Source organism: Hemitrygon akajei, chromosome 5, assembly GCF_048418815.1.
Source record: "Hemitrygon akajei chromosome 5, sHemAka1.3, whole genome shotgun sequence".
NCBI lineage: Eukaryota > Metazoa > Chordata > Chondrichthyes > Myliobatiformes > Dasyatidae > Hemitrygon > Hemitrygon akajei.
The window spans coordinates 46829033-46843035 of record NC_133128.1 but is presented as its reverse complement, the minus strand read 5'-3'; the positions used below and the strand labels follow the sequence as shown (position 1 = coordinate 46843035).

The following is a 14003-nucleotide window of genomic DNA, read 5'->3' as shown; positions in this document are numbered from 1 at the left end:
AGAAACATCATTGTGGTTGAAAAGAGGTAGGCAGTATTAATTGTGCATCTTTCCTGCAACTGTTTTAAACCACAAACTATTTTGTTACTGCTGATAAAGATGTTCCATTAATCTAACTATATTTTATTATAAGGTGATGCAGTTGCGTGCATGATAAGGTAGAAACTTTTACAGCCGTTCTTTTCCTTTAAGGTTCAAAGTACATTTATTATCAAATTATGTATACTATGTACAACCTTGAGATTCATCTCCTTACAAGCAGTCACAAAACAAAGAAACCCATTGATCTCCAACACGCAGAGAAAAGAAATCTTACGAACAATGAAGTAAGAAAATACCATACAGAACTGAAATTCATGGAAGTGAATCCACAGCCGTGAAGACAGTCGTCACTGCAGCCAGTCCAGGAGCCTCTTAGTTGCAGGCCACAGCCGCAGATTAGCGCAGGGACGTGAAAACCTTACAGAGCATTGAGCTGAATGACAGCCCATACCTCTCCTCTGGCCAGATATCCTGACCTATTCAATCTGACCTGGTGCTTAAATTGGCCAAATCTCATCTCGTTCCTAGCTCTTGGACCCAGGCCCTGCTGCTTCAATATGCTCTCGGGCCTGGTCCCCACTGCTTAATTCGACCCATACCCCTCCTTTCCAATCTGGCCGATGCTTAAATTGTCTAAACAACAGATCTTTCCTTGTTCTCAGGCCCAGACCTGGGCTCCACCACCTCAACTCTGCTTCATAAGGGCATCAATCATACCAGTGTCCAGTAGGAGTAGACCTTAACAACTGTAGTACTTACAATGCATCCATGCTGATGAAGAACTTTGAGAGTTTGGTCATGGCTAGAATCAGTTCCTTCCTAAGCAGGGACCTTGGCTCACTGCAATGTGCCTATCGCCACTGCGGATGCAATCTTATTGGCTCTTCACATGGCCTTGGATCATGTGGACGATATTAATACTTCCATCAGGCTGCTGTTTATTGACTTCAGCTCAGCATTTAACCAAACATTCCTACAAAGCTCCAAAGCCTGCAGCTCTCCACTTCACTCTGCAAATGGATCCTCAGTTTCCTCACCGGAAGACCACGGTCTGAGCAGATCAGAAATAACAAATTTACCTTGCTAATAATCACACTGGTGCACCTCAAGGATGTGTGCTTGGCCCACTGCTCTATCCTCTCTACACCCACGGCTGTGCGGCTCGGCACAGCTCAAATGCCATCTCTAAATTTGCTAATGACACAACTATTTTTGGCAGACTTTAAGATGGTGAAGAGAAGGCGTACAGGAGCTGGTTGAGTGGTTTTGCAGAACAACCCTGCACTCAATGTCATTGAGACCAAAGAATTGATTGTGGACTTTAGAAAGGGTAAGAAGAGGGAACACACACCAATCCTCATCAACGGATCAGAAGTGGAAAGGGTGCGCGTTCCTGTGTGTCAGCATCTCTGAAGATCTCTCCTAGGCCCAACATATCGATGCAGTTACAAAGAAGGCGCAGCAGTGGCTATATTTCTATAGTTTTTGGAGATTTGATGTATCACTAATGACACCTGCAAATTTCTACAGTTGTACTGCGGAGAGCATTCTAACTGGCAGTATCACCATCTGTATGGGGGGGTTGGGAGGCACTACACAGGATCAAAGTGAACTGCGGAAAGCTGTGAACTCAGTCAGCTCATCACAGCCACTAGCCTCCCAGCATCCAGGACATCTTCAAGGAGGAATGCCTCAAAAAGGCGGCATCTATTATTAAGGACCCCCATCACCTAGGACATGCCTTCTTCTCACTGCTACAATCAGGGAGGCGATACAGGAGCCTGAAGGCACACATTCAATGTTTCAGGAATACCTTCTTCCACTCTGCCATCAGATTTCTGAATTGAACCCATGAACACTACACCACTACTTTTTTTCTCTAATTAATTTAACTTTTAAATATATTCATACTTACTGTAATTTTCAGAGTCTATTATTATGCATTGTAATGTACTATTGCCATATCACAACAAATTTCACGACATCTGTCGGTGATATTAAACCTGGTTCTGATTCTCTGCCTCACCTTGGTTCTGTCATGTCGAATCACCTCCAAGTCCGTTCCAACAATGGCTGAACATTGGTTTGTTCTCTGCTCTGGGGCCTGGGTGCTGCTGCCTCCCTTCAGCATGTGCTTGCCACCCCACAACTGTCCTGCACCCTCAAGACTTCAGTTCACACCGCGAGAAGGCCAAGTTACATAGGTGGTTGAAAGGCTCAACTCTGAAATGAAAATTACAGTCTATCGATTGCATTGATTGTGTCTCAGAAAAAGTGTCACAACGTTGTGCTCATCCTGAGGACCACCTTCACATGAAGCTGTATTAGGCAACATGTGGACCAAGGTCACTGTGTGTAAAGGTCCTACCTGTCCTTTGTGCTGCAGGAAGGTAGGTGTGGTCCTGTTACCACACAATGTCCCAGTCTGCAGGACATTGCTGCAATATCTGTCCTTTTGAAGAGTACTTCCAAATAAAACACCTTTGACCACTCGTCCAACATGCACTGGTGGGCATGGAATGCCCTGTAGACATTATGGGACAGGAACACTATGGATATGGTAGAGCAATGCAGAACCAAGTGATTAACACAAAACATTATCAAAACTATCTAGTGGAAGACCAACAAATTTATGAAAATGCCTAGAGAAACCAGAAACAATCTAACACATTACAGGATCCTGTAGCAGTTTAACTCAATCTGATGACTTACAAAGGCACAATCAAGTGGCAAGCATCATTCACTAAAATGTTGCTTTAAAGCACAAATTCATAAAAGACTCCGCACCATATGAGCCTGATCCAGATTTAGAGTCAGGGTCCAAAAATTGTATTACAACTGGTCCGTTATTACAGATAGGACAATCCATAATAACCACCCAGATATAATATTACAGGATAAACAAGCAACAACAACATAATAGATAGAGCCGTTCCAAACAGACATAACATTCAGAAATCAATGTGAAAAGCACCAGAAATATGCTGAATTAAAAGAGGAAATTGAAAGACTATGGAACATGAACGGGATATACAGTAGATTGTTGCAATAGTGCTATCAGTAACAAGGTATACATTGTCGCAATAGTAATAGCATTAAACAAGTAGGCCTACATGGCAATATTTATGTAAATAAACATTGCTATGTAGTATTGTGGCTTTCTGGAGATGGATGTAAATCTCCAGAAAGCCACAATACTAAACACCACTAGAATAGTCCGACACTTCCTGGCAATTGAGAAGTGAGTGTGCTTGGCTATGCCAGTAGCTCAGATTTTTCCAGCTTGGGCCAAGAAAAAAATAAAAGGTAATAACAATAAATAAATATGGAGAACATGAGATGAAGTGTCCTTGAACTGAGTCCATAGATTGTGGGAACAGTTCAGTGATGGGGCGAGTGACGTTATTCCCTCTGGTTTAACAGCTTGATGGTTGAGGGGTAATAACTCTTTTTGAATCTCTACCTTTCGGCTGGCAGCAGTGAGAAGAGAGCATGACCTGAATGGTGGGGGTCCTGGATGATGGGTGCTGCTTTCCTGCGATAGCTCTCAGTGAGGATGTGCTCGGGAGGGGTTTACCCAGGATGAACTGGGTTGTGTCCACTACTTTTAGCAGGATTTTCTGTTCAAGGGCATTGATGTTTCCATACCAGGCCATAATGCAACCAGTAAATGTACTCTCCATCACATACCTATAGAGTTTGTCAAAGGTTTAGATGTCATGCTGAGTTTTTGCAAACTCCATCGCTGCTGTACTGGACCCAGGACAGATCCTCAAGCAGCATACCGAAGAATTTAAGGTTGCTGATTCCTTCCACCTCTGATCTCTCGATGAGGACTCACTCTTGGGCCTCCAGTTTTCTGTTCCTAAAGCCAATAGTCATCTCATTGCTCTTGATGACATTGACTGAGAGATTGTTACTGTGGCACCTCTCAGCCAGATTTTCAATCTGCCTCCTATATGCTGGTTGTTCACCACCTTTGATTCAGCCAATGGCAGCGCTGTCGTCAGCAATATGGCATTGGAGCTGTGCTTAGCTTCACAGCCATAATTATAATGTGTGAAGAGCAAAGGGGTTAACACACAGCCCTGGGTCTGCAAGTGAGAGTTCTGGGGATCCAGTTATACAAGCAAGTATTGAGCTCTTGAAGCTTAATGATTGGTTTTGAGGGAAAGATAGTACTGAATGCTGAGCTGTAGTCGATGAAGAGCATCCTGATGCATGCATCTTTGCTATCCAGATGTTCCAGGGTCCAGTGAAGAGCCAATGACATAGTATGCGCTCTTGATCTGTTGCAAATTAGTGGAAACTCCAGTTACTTCTCCAGTGACAGTTGATATGTTTCATTATCAATCTCTCAAAGCACTTCATCACAGTGGATGTGAGTGCTACTGGATGATAGTCACTGAGGCAGATTATCACATTCTTCTTAGGCACCAGTATAATCGAGGCCTGTTTTAAACAGCTACGTACCTCAGACTGCCAAAATGAGCGGTTAAAGATCTCAGTGAACACTTCAGCCAGTTGATCAATACAGGCCTTAGTACTTGGCCAGGTACCCCGTCTGGGCTGGATGCTTTCCGTAGGTTCACCCTCCTGAAGGATGCTCTCAGGTCAGCTTCAGAGACTGAAATCACAAAGTCATTGGGGGCTGTGGGAGCTTGCGAAAGTGACTCCGTGTTTTGACAGTCAAAGAGAGCATAGAAGGCATTGAGCTCATCTGGGAGCAAAGCCCTGTTGTCACCCATGTCACTTGGTTTCACTTTGTAGAAGGTGATAGCATTCATGTCCTACCACAAATGTCGAGCATTCTTCAATGATTCAGGTTTGGTCAGGAAATGCCACTTTGCATGTGAGATGGCTTTCCAATAATTTACCTGGTCCTCTTGTATTTTGGTTGATCACCAGGCCTGAGTGCCACTGATGCATTTTCGGGGTGGGACTGGAGTCTCGCTGGGGCAGGACATTTGCAGTATGTTGGAGTTGGAGTTGCTGGAGTTGTTGGAGTGAACTTGGAGGTAATTTGATGCAGTGGTACCAAGGCATAGGAAGATCTGAGGTTTGATTGATTTAAGAGCCAAGCTGAATTGGAAAGCTTGGGTAATTCAACGAGGTGGAGGCAAAGCGTAGCAAAGAGAGGAAAGATACAGGGTTTGGTCGATTTAAGAGCTGAGCTGAGCTGAATTGGAAAGATCGAGTACTGGCCACAGAGCTCAAGCCCAAGGACACGAAATGTAATGTGGAGACTTTATAAAGCACCGTTGAGGCCTCGCCTGGGGTACTGTGTGCAGTTTCGGGCCCCTCGTCTTAGAAAGAGGGTTCAAAGGAGGTTCACAAAAATGATTTCATTGATTAAACAACTTGTCATTTGAAGAGCATTTGGTGCCTGATATTCACTGGAATTTAGAATAATGAGGGGTGACCTAATTGAAAGCTATCGAATGGTGAAAGGGTGGATATGGAGAGAATGTTTCATATGGTGGGAGTGTCACCAGAGGCCTAATTCTGCTCCTGTATCTTATGGTCTTAGTGACCCAAGATTTGGATGATTTAAGCGGCAGGCCAGATTGAAATGGTCTGGGTGCCGGGGTCGGAGGCAAGGGATGGACAGGTTTCGCTTGGTGCTCTATGGGTTTTGCTGGACTCTGTGCTGGACTGAGGCCTTCTGAACCAGCTGCAGTGATGCCTGGCATTGTGAACCTCAGTTCTGAGTGAGGTTTGCTTACTTCATTGTTTGCACAATTTGTTTTTTCCTCTCTCTCTCTGCACAACGGGTGTTCGATGGTCTGCTTTTGTTAATGGGGGTTCTTTATTTCCTGGCTGCTAGTAAGGAGACAAATCTTAGGGTAATATGAAGTATGCACACTTCAATAGTCAATTCACTTTGGACTTTGATCAGGCCCTCAGCAGACTGGATTTTTTGATTTATCCAGGGCTTCTGTTTGGGAAAGACTGTGATGATCTTATGGTAACACACTTGTCCACTACTATTTCAAAAAGGCATAGAAAATGATGCGTTCTCATTGGCCCTGTCTCACTTTACACTCCTGAAATAAGAGTTTATGTGTCCCACACAGAGGTGGATGTCGAGCAACATTTTGAATGCGAGTTCCACACACTGCATATTACTGAGTAAGCAATAGTCCAACCTACATTGCTAAAGGCTCCTGTATTTGCATTTCAAATCCAAGCATGAAATTTACATTTGACAAATGCAAACAGGGATGTCAGTGCTCATTACAAAATTCTTTGGAGCCTGACAGCAGACTGCTGCCAATTTTCTCAGGGCTTAACAGCTAAATCAATGCCATTTAAAGAGAATGCAGGAAACCAGCTCACTATGATGTTTATTAAAAGCGCTTTATTGAAGAACTGGGATGAGCAGGCTTTAAAATAAATTGGTGAGCCGTTGGCAACCAACAATGCTGCCCAAGGCTCAGCTAGACAATCTTCCCCCCCCACCCTCCCAAGGACTAGGAAGGGGCCTCTGGGACCTGACAGACACAGACACCCACAGTTTACAGTGGTGAGCAGAGGAGTAAGATGCACCAGCTTCACTTGGCACAGGGAGAGTGCAATCGAAGCACTTACCAATCACAACAGTCTCTGTACTCCCATCCCCACAACCCTCCATGTATCTCTATCATCTCCCAAAGTTCCGTAGCACATTCCACTGATGGTCATTTGTATTCAGTGCAAACATCAATTCACCAGCCATCCTCAATGGTCATTGACAATTTGAAATTGAAGATTCTTTGCTGTTCTTCCCAAACAAGAGAAAATGTTTATTCCTTATTCACACCATCAGGATTCCTCATGATTTTTTTTTGTTATTCTCCTCTTTCTACTACGTTTCATATAAAATTCAACTTGTGGCAGAATTTTCAAGCATGCTTTCTCTTGCGAACTTCACTTTGGGGACAACAGCATTTGAAAGACCCCAAATAGAGAAAAAAACAACTTTAATACTGTATTAAAATTTAAATGGAGCAGTTCCATAAAACTTTTTTTTATGCCAAAGATCAAAGACCAGGAAGGAATAAGTCACATTGAAAAGTTAAAAATTACAGGTACAATTTATAAAAATTTGCATCTCAGCAAGAAGTGCTGAATGTCATATGCAATATTTTTACTAACTGTGGAAGCTGTGAATTGTGAGTTGAGAGTTAAGGGGCAAAAGTTTAGGGGTAACACAAGGTGGAACTTCTTTACTCAGAGAGTGGTAGCTGTGTGGAACAAGCTTCCTATAGAAGTGGTAGAAGCACGTTCGATTTTGTCATTTTTAAAAAATTGGATAGGTGTATGGACAGGAAAGGAATGGAGGGTTATGGGCTTAGTGCAGGTCGGTGGGACTAGGTGAGAGTAAGTGTTCGGCACGGACTAGAAGGGCCGAGATGGCCTGTTTCCGTGCTTTAATTATTGGATGGTTGTTGTAAGCATTAAACTGTGCTATTCAATGTAACAGAAAGTTACACTTACTGTATATATGTTTAATACCTAAAATATTCCATGGTACTTTAAGAAGAAATGAAACGATAAAAATTGAAACAAATTCAACTAATAATAATCCCTGTGACAGCTCTGTTTTACATTAAGAATTTTTTTTGGATGCACAAGGCTACTTTTAAAAATATTTGAAGGGATATTGCTAAAGCTCCCATTGAATGATCACTTTCTACAAAACTCAGAATTAGAACAGCTCCATAGTTCCACACCATAGTTACTTTAACATCAATACGCTCCATGAAAGCTGCTTTCAAACTGTTGTAAGCTTTCCTCAACATGAAAGAGTTTGATTTATGAATTTTTGCTCAAATGCCATTGATTCTTTGAGAAGTGAGCCTTTGATTTACAAATCTATTTTTCACTATAGCAAATACTGCGCCATTCTCTGCCCATGGCAATGCTCTATACCAAAATATCCCTGATGTGTTCTGTTCAGCCTTATTGATTTACAGAATTCCACTTAAGGGAACGTTTTCCAGGAATGCACCATTTAACTTGAGAAATGGCGGTACACCATGCTATATTGTGCCAGTGCTTCTAGTTTGATAGTTAAACCATCCTGCCTTCTGGTGCTCTGTTACCACAGTTGAAAGCAAAGTTTGTACTAAGAATTATGAGTGCTTATTGAGCATATAATGATAATGTATGGATACTGACCCATCAGCCTGTCAGGTTGTACTAACTCTGTTGAAGATTCTCAGTTAAGCTACATTTTTAAAGTATGTTTTAACAGTTTCTGGTTTCCAGAATTACATCCATACCCTTTGGTTATGAACACTCTGCCACTGGGAGCTATTAAAGCCTATGAAAGCTTTGAACATCAAAATTAAATTTTCCTATAACTGTCTCTGGTCTGTTACGAATGCCGAAACTGCTGTAAGCATTTTCCAAGACTTGCCAGCCATCCTGCATTAGATATTCAAAGTCTTAGTGGGGGACCAGCCAAATATTTTTATAAATGCTTAACATAACTTCCTTGATTTTATATTCTGTACCAATATTTAATGGGTGGCTGGGTGGGGATACATCTTTACCAAAGGAGGTGTAAGGTGCTCCTTCCCTTCACCAGCCTGCAGTTTACCTTTGGACAAGGTGTAGCGCCTGCTTAGCCCCTCGTTCAGGATGAAGGGAAGCTATGGGAGCAGGAGAGGATGTTTGCATGAGCAGCTGGTCATATCATGTCGTGGTTATGTGACCCCTGATGCCAGGCACACTGTTGCTAAAGAGTATTGATAATGGTTGACATTGCCCATCTTGTAAAGATACTGCCCAGAAGAAGGAAATGGCAAGCCAGTTCTGTAGAAAAATTTGCCAAGAACAATCATGGTCAAGATAGCATATAGAAAACAAATATTTAAAGAGCAAATGATTTTTATGTCTTTCCATTTACCTCCTCCTTTTGTCCTACCATCTTCACAGTTTTGTGTAACATTCCAGAAGTCTCTGTTCCTGTGCCCCATTTGAAATTGTACAGTTTGATCTACACACAGTGGCCACTTTATCTTGTGCCTCCTGTAGCTAATAAAGTGGCCATTGAGTGTATGTTTATGGTCTTCTGCTGCACCTGGAGGCTCAATGTGTTGTCAATTCAGAGATGGTCTTCTGCACACCACTGTTGGAGTTATCAGAATTACTGTCAACCTCCTGTCAGCTTGAACCAGTCTGGCCATTCTCCTCTGGCCTCTCTCATTAACAGGTCATTTTCACCCACAGAACTGCTGCTGTTTTTAGAATTTTCACACCATTGTCTGTAAACTCTAGAGAATGTTATGTGTGAAAATCTCAGGAGATCAGTGTTTTCTGAGATACTCCAAACCTCCCTGTCTGGTGCGAACATTCATTTTACAGTAAAAGTCTCTAGATCACATTTCATCCCCATTTTGATGTTTGGTTTGAGCAACAACTGAATCTCTTGACCATGTCTGAATGCTTTTGCATTGAGTTGTTGCCACATGATTGGCTAATTAGATATTTGCATTAATGAGCAGGTGTACAGGTGTACCTAATAAAGTGACACAGTGTATATTGCTTCTCCTTATTTTTCCTATCAAAATTGATCATGCCACCTACTGTACTTCTGTGTTAAAATTAATCTATAATTTCTCCTATGTTTCCATGAAATATTTTGATATCCAACTCACTGTTGAGGAGATCTGCAGACATTGAAATTATGCTCAAGACTATGCCATTAGGTTATCAAAAGGATGTTTTAGATGTTTGATGGTCAATCAGTCAGCCTGAATATTTAGAATAGGAGATTATTCTAATTGGGAAGGAGCTGCACAAATGTCAGTGAAGACAACTTGATCCTTCAAAGATTGATGGGAAAAATATAATATATCAGCGTGGATAAAATCCCTCTACTTGTTGAACTAGTACCTGAGAAGGATTCTGTCATTTGGGTGGTAGAGTCCTTCAGGTTCCAGGTGGTGCTTGATGTTATTGTTTATTCAGAAAGAATTGCATTAACCAGGAAGGCAGCAAGTGGAACATTGGGGTGAAAGGTCATGGATGAGGAGCAGACTGTGGTGAGTGAGATTGGCGAACAAGTGTATCAGGTACATATGCTTTGGTATGGAGTCATAGTTCGTTGTCATTAAAATTTAAAATTCTCCCTCCCTCCTGCCTCCTGTGTCATCTTAATATACAACTCTTTGAAATCAAGGTGGGAAAGAAGTTGTGAAGAGAGCACAGAAGGGTACACAAAGGGATATAGGCAGTTTAAGTGGGAGGGACAAATTTAGTAAATGAGGTATAATAGTGGGGAATTTGAAGGTTATCCACGTTGGTAGAAAGTATTGAGGAGCATTGTTCACTGCAGCTGCACATTGGGTTTAGCTGACCTTGCACAGAAAGTTAGCAGGTTACCACAATTAGGACGGAAAGGGTCACATTGGCTTTTGTTACAAGTGGAATGGAGTATAAACCTAGGGAAATCCTACTGCCACTGAACAGCAGATTGACAAGACCACATCTGACCTTTTGTTCTGGTCTCTCTGGTTAAACAGAATTTAAAGGCTGTACAGAGAAAGAGTTGTCATACACAGAAAGGTTGAGCAGCATGGGTGTGTACTCATCAGTTTAAAAGAATGAGAGCTAATAATGAAAAGTACAAGATTCTGAAAGGTGCTGATGCGACAGATACTGATTGGATGCTCCTATCATTGGTGTATTGGGAGCTCCATTTCAGAATGAAGAGTCACCACTTAAGACAGATAAGGAAGAATTTATTTTTCTCCAAGGCTTGTAAGTCTTTGGAAACCCTTCCTTGAGAGCTGAGGTAGCAGAGTTGCTGAAATATATTTCAAGACTGAGACTGGCAGATCTTTCAACACAGGGGAGCCAAGGATTATTAGGAACTGGCAGGAAGGTATTGCTGAAATCAAGATCGTAACAGCTATGGTAATATTAATTGGCAAAGCAGGCTAAAGGAACATATGGTCGACACATGTTCCCGTTTCTTATAAAGGTATTATTTAAGATCGCTAATCCACAATGTATAAAGTAAATTTACCAGAGAGCAGAAGAGGGAGCTCAGAGGAATGAACATCCCCCTGTAGCAAATGAACCTTATCAATCAAACATCCCAGAAGTGAACTCAGAAAAAGGTGAGCAACCAGCTCAATGAGCTCATAATGATGAGGCTCATAATAACTTAGGGTACCAGTGGGATGCTAGCGCCAATCTAATTGACTGGATTTCTAACGCTGTTCATTTATTAAATATCAAAGGAGTTTATATAAATTATTCTCCTCAGTCTTCATCAAATGCATTTGACACGCAGCAATTCAGTTAAAATTGATAGCCTAACATACTCCTGAAAAATTTCTGTGTTATTCACATTGCCAGATTAGTTTTGAAAATCTTGGGATTGGCTTGGGTTCTTTCTTTTAAGCATGGAGTTGTATTACTGGGTGCTTTTAGTTGTACCATTCTCCCTTTGTACAAAAGGACCAAAGATATTTAGCTTTTATTGACAGTTCGGAGGAGAAGGGGTGGTGAGGTCCTCTTTGAGAGTCAGTGCTTGAGAGTCAACCTGTGCAATTGCAGGGCATCAACCAGAATGTGCCCAAGGTTAGATGGAGGCACATCTGACCTTCCACTGCCATGGGCCGTGGTGCTGAGGCCAGTGGTGGAGCTGTCATTCTAGCTGAGGCAGGGGTCTGTATCTTCATGTTAGACTTGGCTGGTATGTTAACTCTGACACCATTTATGTGCTTGATAAAATGTATGTAGATTTTTTTTCATTCTTTATTTAATTAATTTTGTTGATTTTATGTCAGCTAGATTTGTTTTAATATACACATTTTAGTTTCAAAATTTTATATGCTTATTAAATTACTTAATTCTATATAATTATCTCTTGATGAACAGCAATTGAATGTCAGCAATGATCGACAGAATTCAGCCTCCCAATGTGGCCTCCTCTATATCAGACACAACATAAATTGGGGGACAACTTTGTTGAGCACCTTTGCTCCATCCACAACAAGGAGGATTTCCCAGTGGCCAAACATTTTAATTCCGATCCCCTTTTCCATTGCAACATGCCAGCTCATGGCATCCTGTACTACCACAACGAGGCCAATCTCAAGATGGAAGAGCAACACCTTATATTCCATCTGGATAGCCTCCAATCTGATGGCATGAACATTGCTTTTGCTAACTTCTGGCAACACACACAAAATGCTGGTGGAACGCAGCAGGCCAGGCAGTATCCATAGGGAGAAGCATAGTCGACATTTCGGGCCGAGACCCGAAACGTCGACAGTGCTTCTCCCTATAGATGCTGTCTGGCCTGCTGCGTTCCACCAGCATTTTGTGTGTGTGTTGCTTGAATTTCTAGCATCTGCAGATTTCCTTGTTTTTGCTAACTTCTAATAGTTTTCCCCCAACCCTCCCATTCCCCACTCTGGCTCCCCCTTACCTCTTTTCTAATTCTCATCTGCTTATCACCTCCTGCTGGTGCCTCTTCTCTGTCCCTTTCTCCCACTCTCGTCTCCTATTAGATTTCTTCTTCAGCCCTTTACCCTTTCCACCTATCACCTCCCAGCTTCTCATTTCATTCCACTCCCCCATCCACCTGACCACCCATCACCACTTAGCTGGTATTCCTCCCCACTCCCCCCAACCTTTTTATTTTGGCTTTGACACCTCACTTTCCAGTCCTGAAGAAAGGGTCTCAGCCAAAAACGTCAACTGTTTATTCCTTTCCATTGATGATACCTGACCTATTGAGTTCTTCCAACATTTTGCATCTGTTGTTCTGGATTTCCAGCATCTGCAGAATCTCTTGCGTTAATGACAGACAGAACTTTGCTTCAATTTCTGTTAGATGTACGGTAGTTAGTGCAGTTATTCAATAAGCTGACAGTTGCTGGAATGGGAAGTGGTTTCTAAGTGTACCACTCAAAAGGCAGATCAGATGCTAAACCTCAGCTGCAAGACTTCAGCAACCTCGCCTCCGCCTGAGATCAGTAGACCATTGAGGAAAGTACAATGTTTAACCCCAGACCCATCAATGTCAATTAATTCTAAATAATTCAACTTGACTTTCACTTAGTACCGGTAAATGCTATCATTTACCTATACATGATGCTTCTGTGTGCATGATGTTTATCCAGAAAATCTGTTTCAAGGAAGGAAACATCAGGGCTATATATGAATAAAAGTACATTTGACGTTTTGCTACCGTACTTTAAATGATACTGGTTATTGCCAAGTTTTAATTACAGTCTATCCCTGAATGTTGTGATATAACTTTCCATCATTTTCTTCTTTGTAAATTTTTGACCTCAGCAATATAAGCATTTAAGATTTTTCTGTCACTTCAGTCAATGCGTGTTAGCTTCTTGACGGCTACTTCCTCTCCTAAGCTTAATTAATGTGTCAGTCAGCCTGCTCTTGTGGCAGGAAATTCCAGTTTCAGCACATCTTACACACAATAGGCCAATGAGCTGTCTCACCCTGATCTACTCAGTAAGGGTCCTTAGTAAGCCCTGAATCAGCCAGCTGGCCTGTTTAGTCACAAACCACAAGATATGCTCCGTATCATGTCTGCAGTTTCCAACAACTGGTTGACAAAATTCCCTTCTGTGATTTTTTTGCACGTCAGTTAAAACATTTCACAAAATGCTGGAGGAACTCAGCAGGCCAGTGGCATCTAAAGAAAAGAGTAAATAGCTGATGTTTCAGGCTGAGGCCAATTTTTAACAGCCATTGGTCAATTTTCCAATACACAAATTGAAAGATATTGTTATTACAGCGTATGATGAAATCATACAAGTGCATTAAATGCAGCACAAAAGAGGTCTGTTCACTTCATCAATCTGAGCAGGACTTTTGAAGAGAATCCCAAATACTTTTTTTTCCCCTTATCATTCTTATATCACCATAATTCTTAATCTATAATGTACTTATCGAATTCCCTTTCAACAAGTACTGTTGAATCATTA

The 14003-nt window shown here is 41.8% G+C and overlaps 1 protein-coding gene across 1 annotated transcript in view; it reads left to right on the top strand.

Annotated features, from left to right (window-relative positions):
* Nucleotides 1–14003, top strand: part of LOC140727736 (immunoglobulin superfamily member 3-like) — a 61721-nt gene that overhangs the window by 13489 nt on the left and 34229 nt on the right. The window lies entirely within an intron of this gene.